The 10,929-nt window shown below is 61.3% G+C and overlaps 1 non-coding gene across 1 annotated transcript; it reads left to right on the top strand.

The window, feature by feature from the left end:
• The first annotated feature begins 8,328 nt into the window (after positions 1-8,328).
• Positions 8,329-10,143, top strand: LOC142792801 (small subunit ribosomal RNA). Its single transcript, XR_012891218.1, has one exon. It is a non-coding gene; the product is annotated as a small subunit ribosomal RNA (ribosomal RNA).
• The last annotated feature ends 786 nt before the right edge of the window (positions 10,144-10,929 follow it).

Genomic DNA, 10,929 nt, shown 5'->3' with positions numbered 1-10,929 from the left:
TCGCCCCGGCAGACGCGTTTTTTTTTTTTCTTTCGCCCCGGCTGACGCAGTTTTCGCGCCGCCCCGGCTGACGCGGTTTCGTGCCGCCCCGGCAGACGCGGTTTTTTGCGCCGCCCCGGCTGACGCGGTTTTTGCCGCCCCGGCTGACGCAGTTCGGACTTAGCACTTTTCGGCTGTGCCTGGCTGGCGGCCCACTCACTCGATCGCCATGTCTGTTTGCCACAGTTTTCCCGGTGGTGCCGCACCCGGGCTCGCCCCGGCTGACGCAGTTTTCGCGCCGCCCCGGCTGACGCGGTTTCGTGCCGCCCCGGCAGACGCGGTTTTCGCGCCGCCCCGGCTGACGCGGTTTCGTGCCGCCCCGGCAGACGCAGTTCGGACTTAGCACTTTTCGGCTGTGCCTGGCTGGCGGCCCACTCACTCGATCGCCATGTCTGTTTGCCACAGTTTTCCCGGTGGTGCCGCACCCGGGCTCGCCCCGGCTGACGCAGTTTTCGCGCCGCCCCGGCTGACGCGGTTTCGTGCCGCCCCGGCAGACGCGGTTTTCGCGCCGCCCCGGCTGACGCGGTTTCGTGCCGCCCCGGCAGACGCAGTTCGGACTTAGCACTTTTCGGCTGTGCCTGGCTGGCGGCCCACTCACTCGATCGCCATGTCTGTTTGCCACAGTTTTCCCGGTGGTGCCGCACCCGGGCTCGCCCCGGCTGACGCAGTTTTCGCGCCGCCCCGGCTGACGCGGTTTCGTGCCGCCCCGGCAGACGCGGTTTTCGCGCCGCCCCGGCTGACGCGGTTTCGTGCCGCCCCGGCAGACGCAGTTCGGACTTGGCACTTTTCGGCTGTGCCTGGCTGGCGGCCCACTCACTCGATCGCCATGTCTGTTTGCCACAGTTTTCCCGGTGGTGCCGCACCCGGGCTCGCCCCGGCTGACGCAGTTTTCGCGCCGCCCCGGCTGACGCGGTTTCGTGCCGCCCCGGCAGACGCGGTTTTCGCGCCGCCCCGGCTGACGCGGTTTCGTGCCGCCCCGGCAGACGCAGTTCGGACTTAGCACCTTTCGGCTGTGCCTGGCTGGCGGCCCACTCACTCGATCGCCATGTCTGTTTGCCACAGTTTTCCCGGTGGTGCCGCACCCGGGCTCGCCCCGGCAGACGCGTTTTTTTTTTTCTTTCGCCCCGGCTGACGCAGTTTTCGCGCCGCCCCGGCTGACGCGGTTTCGTGCCGCCCCGGCAGACGCGGTTTTTTGCGCCGCCCCGGCTGACGCGGTTTTTGCCGCCCCGGCTGACGCAGTTCGGACTTAGCACTTTTCGGCTGTGCCTGGCTGGCGGCCCACTCACTCGATCGCCAAGTCTGTTTGCCACAGTTTTCCCGGTGGTGCCGCACCCGGGCTCGCCCCGGCTGACGCAGTTTTCGCGCCGCCCCGGCTGACGCGGTTTCGTGCCGCCCCGGCAGACGCGGTTTTCGCGCCGCCCCGGCTGACGCGGTTTCGTGCCGCCCCGGCAGACGCAGTTCGGACTTAGCACTTTTCGGCTGTGCCTGGCTGGCGGCCCACTCACTCGATCGCCATGTCTGTTTGCCACAGTTTTCCCGGTGGTGCCGCACCCGGGCTCGCCCCGGCTGACGCAGTTTTCGCGCCGCCCCGGCTGACGCGGTTTCGTGCCGCCCCGGCAGACGCGGTTTTCGCGCCGCCCCGGCTGACGCGGTTTCGTGCCGCCCCGGCAGACGCAGTTCGGACTTAGCACTTTTCGGCTGTGCCTGGCTGGCGGCCCACTCACTCGATCGCCATGTCTGTTTGCCACAGTTTTCCCGGTGGTGCCGCACCCGGGCTCGCCCCGGCAGACGCGTTTTTTTTTTCTTTCGCCCCGGCTGACGCAGTTTTCGCGCCGCCCCGGCTGACGCGGTTTCGTGCCGCCCCGGCAGACGCGGTTTTTTTGCGCCGCCCCGGCTGACGCGGTTTTTGCCGCCCCGGCTGACGCAGTTCGGACTTGGCACTTTTTGGCTGAGCCTGGCTGGTGGCCCACTCACTCGATCGCCATGTCTGTTAGCCACAGTTTTCCCGGTGGTGCCGCACCCGGGCTCGCCCCGGCTGACGCAGTTTTCGCGCCGCCCCGGCAGACGCGGTTTTCGCGCCGCCCCGGCTGACGCGGTTTTTGCCGCCCCGGCTGACGCAGTTCGGACTTGGCACTTTTTGGGCTGAGCCTGGCTGGCGGCCCACTCACTCGATCGCCATGTCTGTTTGCCACAGTCTTCCCGGTGGTGCCGCACCCGGGCTCGCCCCGGCAGACGCGTTTTTTTTTTCTTTCGCCCCGGCAGACGTGGTTCCCCCCCCCCCCCCTTTTCGCTCGCCCCGGCTGACGAGGTTTTCGCGCCGCCCCGGCTGACGCAGTTTTCGCGCCGCCCCGGCTGACGCGGTTTCGTGCCGCCCCGGCTGACGCGGTTTTCGCGCCGCCCCGGCTGACGCGGTTTTTGCGTCGCCCCGGCTGACACGGTTCGGACTTTGCACTTTTCGGCTGTGCCTGGCTGGCGGCCCACTCACTCGATCGCCATGTCTGTTTGCCACAGTTTTCCCGGTGGTGCCGCACCCGGGCTTGCCCCGGCAGACGCGTTTTTTTTTTTTCTTTTCGCCCCGGCTGACGCAGTTTTCGCCCCGCCCCGGCTGACGCGGTTTCGTGCCGCCCCGGCAGACGCGGTTTTTTGCGCCGCCCCGGCTGACGCGGTTTTTGCCGCCCCGGCTGACGCAGTTCGGACTTTGCACTTTTTGGCTGAGCCTGGCTGGCGGCCCACTCACTCGATCGCCATGTCTGTTTGCCACAGTTTTCCCGGTGGTGCCGCACCCGGGCTCGCCCCGGCAGACGCGTTTTTTTTTTTCCTTCGCCCCGGCAGACGTGGTCCCCCCCCCCCCTCCGTCTTTCTTTTTGTTTTTTTTTTTCGCCGCGGCTGAAGTGGATTTTTCGGTGCCTCGACGCCCCGGTAGTCGCGGTTTTTCCGTTTCCGCACGGCCCCGGCTGACGCTGCTCGGTCACAGTCGCCTTTTGTGAGGATTGCAGACTTCTTGAGCGCGGGTGTTTTTTTTTTGTTGTTGTTGTTGTTTTATTACGCATTCGCTCCAGCAGACGCTGTTTAGACTTTTTGTTTCCTCTTTTATCCTGCGACGAGGTGACGAGGTTTATTCGGTGCCCCGCCGCCCCGGCTGAAGTGATTTTTCCTGTCCCGTGCCGCCCCGGCTGACGCGGTTGGGACTTCGCGTTTGTTCGGCCGCCACGGGTTTTGGCGCACTCGCTCGGTTGCTTGTTGTTGCCACTTGTTGCGAACCCAGGTTTCTTGAGCGAGCGCGGGCGTTTTTTCTTCCTTTCTTTCTTTGTTCTATGTGTTAGCGAATCGGCCTTTAATATCACACGAGGACTCACAACCAACAATTTTCAGTTTGAAGTGTAAAAAATCTGCAGGTGTTGACGTAACTGACTTGCCCCGTACCCTTGAGTACATCCATGAAGTTCTCGTAGTACTACTAAATCGCATTATTCCAAGTGGAGAAATTCCCATAAACTTGCAAACCTCTACACGAAAATCGGTGCGCGTGATAAAGTTGAAAATTATCGTCCGATATCAAATGTGCCTTCTATAACACAAATTCTAGGAAAAAAAAAAAAAACACTTGTTCGCCGTTTTCTGCGCCGTGACTGGCAGCACTCCGGCGAAGCGAAACGGGGTCGATTCGAGCACGATATCGGCGTCTTTCGACGTGCTCGCCGGCGACCGTCGCACGAGTACGTCGCACGAGCGCGTCTGCCGGGGCGCCGTTTGCGAAGCCGACGCAAAAGTGGGAACCGCCGCTCGGATGATCGCCGCTTTCGGCAGAGTGAGTGTTGGCACTCCGGGGAAGCGAAACAGCGTGAATGCGCCCACGAAATCGGCGTATTTTGAAGTGCCCGCCGGCGACCGTCGCACGAGTACGGTAAACCGCGTCAGCCGGGGCGTAGTTCGGGACGCCGACGAAAAAGTGGGAAGCGCAACTCGGATCTTCGCCGTTTTTGCAGGAGTGAGTGGCGGCCCTCCTGCGAGACCAAGAAGCATCGATTCGTGCACGAATTCGGCGCCTTTCGACGTGATCGCCGGCGACCGTCGCTCGAGTAGGGCAAACCGCGTCTGCCGGGGCGGGCTTCGGGACGCCGATGCGAAAGTGGGAAACGCTGCTCGGATGTTCGCCGTTTTTGGCCGAGTGAGTGCTGGCACTCGGGCGAAGCCAAACGGGGCCGATTACGGCACGATATCGGCGTCTTTCGACGTGCCCGGCGGCGACCGTCGCACGAGTACGGTAAACCGCGTCAGCCCGGGCGGAGTTCGGGACGCCGATGCGAAAGTGGAGAACGCCGCTCGGATCTTCGCCGTTTTTGGAGGAGTGAGTGGCGGCACTCCGGAGAAGCCAAGGAGCGCCAATTAGCGCACGATATCGGCGTCTTTCGACGCGCTCGCCGGCGACCGTCGAACGAGTAGGGCAAACCGCGTCTGCCGGGGCGGGGTTTACGACGCCGACGCAAAAGTGGGAACCGCCGCTCGGATGTTGGCCGTTTTTGGCAGAGTGAGTGCTGGCACACCGGCGACGCGAAAGAGCGCGAAAGCGCCCACGAAAGTGGCGTATTTGGACGTGCTTGACGGCGACCGCTGCAGGAGTACGAAAAACCACGTCAGCCGGGGCGAGCGACCCACGGCGGTCTGGGTGCTTATCGCTGCTATTATAGGGGCACCCCGGCAGACGCAGAAAAAAAAAATTTTTTTTCGACCTTCTTTTTTGCTGGTCGAGCTCGGGTAACCCAGGTCGCAATGGGAGCCGCGCACGAAAGCGGCGTCGCGAGACGCGTTCGCGGTCGCTAGTCGCACGAGCTCGGCAACCGCGTCAGCCGGCGCGGAGTTCGGGATGCCGACGGCTAAGTGGGTACCGCTGCTCGGATGTTCGCCGTTTTTGGCCGAGTGAGTGCTGGCACTCCGGCGAAGCGAAACGGGGCCGATTCGGGCACGATATCGGCGTATTTCGACGTGCTCGCCGGCGACCGTCGCACGAGTACGGCAAAGCGCGTCTGCCGGGGCGAGGTTTGCGATGCCGACGAAAAAGTGGGAAGCGCCGCTCGGATCTTCGCCGTTTTTGCAGGAGTGAGTGGCGGCCCTCCTGCGAGACCAAGAAGCATCGACTCGCGCACGATATCGGTGTCTTTCGACGTGCCCGCCGGCCACCGCCGCACGAGTACGGCAAACCGCGTATGCCGGGGCGGGGTTGGCGACGCCGACGCAAAAGTGGGAACCGCCACTAGGATGTTCGCCGTTTTTGGCAGAGTGAGTGCTGGCACACCGGCGACGCGAAAGAGCGCGAAAGCGCCCACGAAAGTGGCGTATTTGGACGTGCTTGACGGCGACCGCTGCAGGAGTACGAAAAACCACGTCAGCCGGGGCGAGCGACCCACGGCGGTCTGGGTGCTTATCGCTGCTATTATAGGGGCACCCCGGCAGACGCAGAAAAAAAAAATTTTTTTTCGACCTTCTTTTTTGCTGGTCGAGCTCGGGTAACCCAGGTCGCAATGGGAGCCGCGCACGAAAGCGGCGTCGCGAGACGCGTTCGCGGTCGCTAGTCGCACGAGCTCGGCAACCGCGTCAGCCGGCGCGGAGTTCGGGATGCCGACGGCTAAGTGGGTACCGCTGCTCGGATGTTCGCCGTTTTTGGCCGAGTGAGTGCTGGCACTCCGGCGAAGCGAAACGGGGCCGATTCGGGCACGATATCGGCGTATTTCGACGTGCTCGCCGGCGACCGTCGCACGAGTACGGCAAAGCGCGTCTGCCGGGGCGAGGTTTGCGATGCCGACGAAAAAGTGGGAAGCGCCGCTCGGATCTTCGCCGTTTTTGCAGGAGTGAGTGGCGGCCCTCCTGCGAGACCAAGAAGCATCGACTCGCGCACGATATCGGTGTCTTTCGACGTGCCCGCCGGCCACCGCCGCACGAGTACGGCAAACCGCGTATGCCGGGGCGGGGTTGGCGACGCCGACGCAAAAGTGGGAACCGCCACTAGGATGTTCGCCGTTTTTGGCAGAGTGAGTGCTGGCACTCCGGCGAAGCGAAAGAGCGCGAATGCGCCCACGAAAGTGGCGTGTTTGGACGTGCTTGACGACGACCACCGCAGGAAAACGAAAAACCACGTCAGCCGGGGCGAGCGACCCATGGCGGTCTGGGTGCTTATCGCTGCTATTATAGGGGCACCCCGGCAGACGCAAAAAAAAAAAAAATTTTTTTTCGACATTCTTTCTTGCTCGTCGACCTCGGGTGACCCAGGTCGCAGTGGGAGCCGCGCACGAAAGCGGCGTCGCGAGACGGCTTCGCGGTCGCTAGTCGCACGAGCTCGGCAACCGCGTCTGCCGGGGCGGAGTTCGGGACGCCGACGGCTAAGTGGGAACCGCCGCTCGGATGTTCGCCGTTTGTGGCCGAGTGAGTGCTGGCACTCCGGCGAAGCCAAACGGGGCCGATTCCGGCACGATATCGGCGTCTTTCTACGTGCTCGCCGGCGACCGTCGCACGAGTACGGCAAAGTGCGTCTGCCGGGGCGGGGTTTGCGACGCGTACGCAATAGTGAGAACCGTCGCTCGGATGTTCGTCGTCTTTCGCCGAGCCAGTGCTGGCACTCCGGCGAAGCCGAACGGAGCCGATTCGGGCACGATATCGGCGTCTTTCCACGTGCTCGCCGGCGACCGTCGCACGAGTACGGTAAACCGCGTCAGCCGGGGCGGAGTTCGGGACGCCGATGCGAAAGTGGGAAGCGCCGCTCGGATCTTCGCCGTTTTTGGAGGAGTCAGTGGCGGCACTCCGGTGAAGCCAAGGTGCGCCAATTCGCGCACGATATCGGCGTCTTTCGACGTGCCCGCCGGCCACCGTCGCACGAGTACGGCAAACCTCGTCTGCCGGGGCGGGGTTTGCGACGCCGACGCAAAAGTGGGAACCGCCGCTCGGATGTTCGCCGTTTTTGGCAGAGTGAGTGCTGGCACTCCGGCGAAGCGAAAGAGCGTGAATGCGCCCACGAAAGTAGCGTATTTGGACGTGCTTGACGGCGACCGCCGCAGGAGTACGAAAAACCACGTCAGCCGGGGCGAGCGACCCACGGCGGTCTGGGTGCTTATCGCTGCTATTATAGGGGCACCCCGGCAGACGCAGAAAGAAAAAAAAAAAAATGGGGACATGGCGTGCGTCACCGTGCGGCTTCGCAGCGTTGCCGAAGTCGCCGAGCCCTTCGACTGAGCCGAACGGCGGACAGGGAACGTTGGTCGGCCGTTCTAACCTGTCGGTGCCACGCCGAGACGTCGTTAAGGAAAACCGCGTCGTGGGCCTCTACGACGCCGTCGAGTCGTTGTACGTTTGGTGTCCAGCGTGTCGGCGGCGAGTAGCGGACACGTCGTTCACGACTTCGGTCTTTCGCAGTCGACGCGAACTTGCGGAGAGTCGTGGTGCCTCACGTTTTCGGCAGAAACCGCGGCGGAATTTTCCCGTGCGTGCGCGCACGACCTCGGTGCTGTGCCGTCAGCGTAGTGTTGCACAAACTCGTGGCCTACCCAAGGTGCGGTACGTTTGCGGCCGTATCCTCGGTGGGAATTTCGTGAGTAGGGTCGCAAATTCTACGACCTCGGCGGGTTTGAGAGCGACGTAGACTTGTGGCACGCTCAACGTGCCACACGTTTCGGGGCACACCCGCGGTGAAATTTTCTCGAGTACGCTCGTATTAGTGCCCAAGGAGGTCTGGGTACTTATCGCTGCTATTATGTGGGGGTTCTCGTGAGCGGCGTACGCGAAAGCGACCGGGTGTCTGATATGCGGCGGGCTTCGGCCTCGTCAAGCGTGTCCTCGGGTCTGCTCCAGGGGAATCCACGGCAGTCGTCTGCAGCCTCATCCGCTTGATGCGTTAGGGGCTGGTTGTCGGACGGTGCCGTTTTACCACGATATCGAGGTGTGTTCCGTGTCGTCCTCGGGCGATTCAGATGCGAAAGCGCCGAAGACGCGGGCGTGACCCGTCGTCTGGCGGCTTTGCAGTCTCGGCTCCGTTGCTAGTTCCGGCCGGTCCACCGACAGTGCAGCGGGCTTGGGCAACCCGCACGGCGCGACCGAGTCGATGCAACGAAAAAGAGCGAGCATGAACGTGCTTCTTGCCGCACGGCTCCCACTCGTCTTTCGGGAAGGTTGTGCCGTAGCGAGCTCGAACGCCGTCATCTCGGAGTGCAAAATAAGCGTGTTGGGGCGCCTGAAGGTGGCCTCCGCCGCACACAGACTGCGTCCGGCCCGCCGAAGGCGAGGACGGACGCGCAGTCGAACGATTACCTGGTTGATCCTGCCAGTAATCATATGCTTGTCTCAAAGATTAAGCCATGCATGTCTAAGTACATGCCGAAATAAGGCGAAACCGCGAATGGCTCATTAAATCAGTTATGGTTCCTTAGATCGTTTCTTCCTACTTGGATAACTGTGGCAATTCTAGAGCTAATACATGCAGTGAGCCTGGAGCCCTTTGGGTAACGGGTGCTTTTATTAGACCAAGATCGATCGGGTTTCGGCCCGTATTGTGTGGTGACTCTGGATAACTTTGTGCTGATCGCATGGCCACGAGCCGGCGACGTTTCTTTCAAGTGTCTGCCTTATCAACTTTCGATGGTAGGTTACTTGCTTACCATGGTTGTTACGGGTAACGGAGAATCAGGGTTCGATTCCGGAGAGGGAGCCTGAGAAACGGCTACCACATCCAAGGAAGGCAGCAGGCGCGCAAATTACCCACTCCCGGCACGGGGAGGTAGTGACGAAAAATAACAATACGGGACTCTTTTGAGGCCCCGTAATTGAAATGAGTACACTCTAAATCCTTTAACGAGGATCAATTGGAGGGCAAGTCTGGTGCCAGCAGCCGCGGTAATTCCAGCTCCAATAGCGTATACTAAAGCTGCTGCGGTTAAAAAGCTCGTAGTTGGATCTCAGTTCCAGACGAGTAGTGCATCTACCCGATGCGACGGCTCGGACTGAACATCATGCCGGTTCTTTCTTGGTGCACTTCATTGTGTGCCTCGAGATGGCCGGTGCTTTTACTTTGAAAAAATTAGAGTGCTCAACGCAGGCGAGTCGCCTGAATAAACTTGCATGGAATAATAGAACAAGACCTCGTTTCTGTTCTGTTGGTTTTTGGAATACGAGGTAATGATTAAGAGGGACGGACGGGGGCATTCGTATTGCGGCGCTAGAGGTGAAATTCTTGGACCGTCGCAAGACGAACTACTGCGAAAGCATTTGCCAAGAATGTTTTCATTGATCAAGAACGAAAGTCAGAGGTTCGAAGGCGATCAGATACCGCCCTAGTTCTGACCATAAACGATGCCAACCAGCGATCCGCCTGAGTTACTCAAATGACTCGGCGGGCAGCTTCCGGGAAACCAAAGTATTTGGGTTCCGGGGGAAGTATGGTTGCAAAGCTGAAACTTAAAGGAATTGACGGAAGGGCACCACCAGGAGTGGAGCCTGCGGCTTAATTTGACTCAACACGGGAAAACTTACCCGGCCCGGACACTGGGAGGATTGACAGATTGAGAGCTCTTTCTTGATTCGGTGGATGGTGGTGCATGGCCGTTCTTAGTTGGTGGAGCGATTTGTCTGGTTAATTCCGATAACGAACGAGACTCTAGCCTATTAAATAGGTGCGGGGTTCCCAGCACCTTACAACCTTCTTAGAGGGACAAGCGGCTCCTAGCCGCACGAAACAGAGCAATAACAGGTCTGTGATGCCCTTAGATGTCCGGGGCCGCACGCGCGCTACACTGAAGGAAGCAGCGTGTCTTTATCCCTGTCTGAAAAGACTGGGTAACCCGTGGAACTTCTTTCGTGATTGGGATAGGGGCTTGCAATTGTTCCCCTTGAACGAGGAATTCCCAGTAAGCGCGAGTCATAAGCTCGCGTTGATTACGTCCCTGCCCTTTGTACACACCGCCCGTCGCTACTACCGATTGAATGATTTAGTGAGGTCTTCGGACCGATGTCCGGCGCGGCCTTTCGGTTGCGCCGGTCTGTTGGAAAGATGACCAAACTTGATCATTTAGAGGAAGTAAAAGTCGTAACAAGGTTTCCGTAGGTGAACCTGCGGAAGGATCATTAACGGATTGTGAAGGGTGAGCGCCTCAGCTGCGTCTGCGCCCGACACTTTCTGCCGCTGACCCCGTTTGGACGCGGGGTCGGCTTTTCCCCACGGGGCTGCCTGAATGTGGAGCGGCACCCCGTGACAAATTGTTGCGCCCAGCGGACGCCAACACCGCGACCTTGGACGGTCGGCCAGGTGGCGGACGCGGGTACAAACGGCGCAACGCACTCATAGGTCGGCTTTCGACCCGCCACTGCACCGTGGCTCGAAGCGCTCGAAATGCGCGACCCGACCGCTGCGGGACCGCCTAGTACTGTAAACAGGAGCGGCGGAGCGCGAACGGCGAGTCGTGGTTACGTCGGTAGAAGGCGAGGCTGCGCGTTCCCGAAACGCCAGCCGAGTGCCCTCCCGACCGTTCGAGCGTGCAAGAACGAGACCCGACAATCGCGCGGCGACTGCCAAGTACGAGAGGAACGGCACAAGCGTCGGCGGTCGGTCAAGGAACTGGCGATGTGACGGGTCCGCTGTGCACCAGTGCATACCGTCCCGCCGTCCGCGGCAAGCGCCTCCGCGTCCTCGGGTGACGGAGGCTGCCGGTCGGTTCTTGCAGGCGAGGGATCTCGCTGGCACCGGTTCGCGTTGACGCGCGGCCGGTCATGGCACGGCGATGCGACGGCCGAGGTGCGCAGTACTCGATGGAGGAACCGCACGCTCCGATGACCGTCCCGCCCTCCGCGGCGTATGCGTACCGACCGTAATGGTTGCAGCAGCGCCGGCCGGCTTTTGAATTCGCCACACGAAAC

This window comes from Rhipicephalus microplus, unplaced genomic scaffold (assembly GCF_043290135.1).
Source record: "Rhipicephalus microplus isolate Deutch F79 unplaced genomic scaffold, USDA_Rmic scaffold_245, whole genome shotgun sequence".
Classification (NCBI taxonomy): Eukaryota; Metazoa; Arthropoda; class Arachnida; order Ixodida; family Ixodidae; genus Rhipicephalus; species Rhipicephalus microplus.
This window is presented reverse-complemented; position numbering and strand designations above follow the sequence as displayed.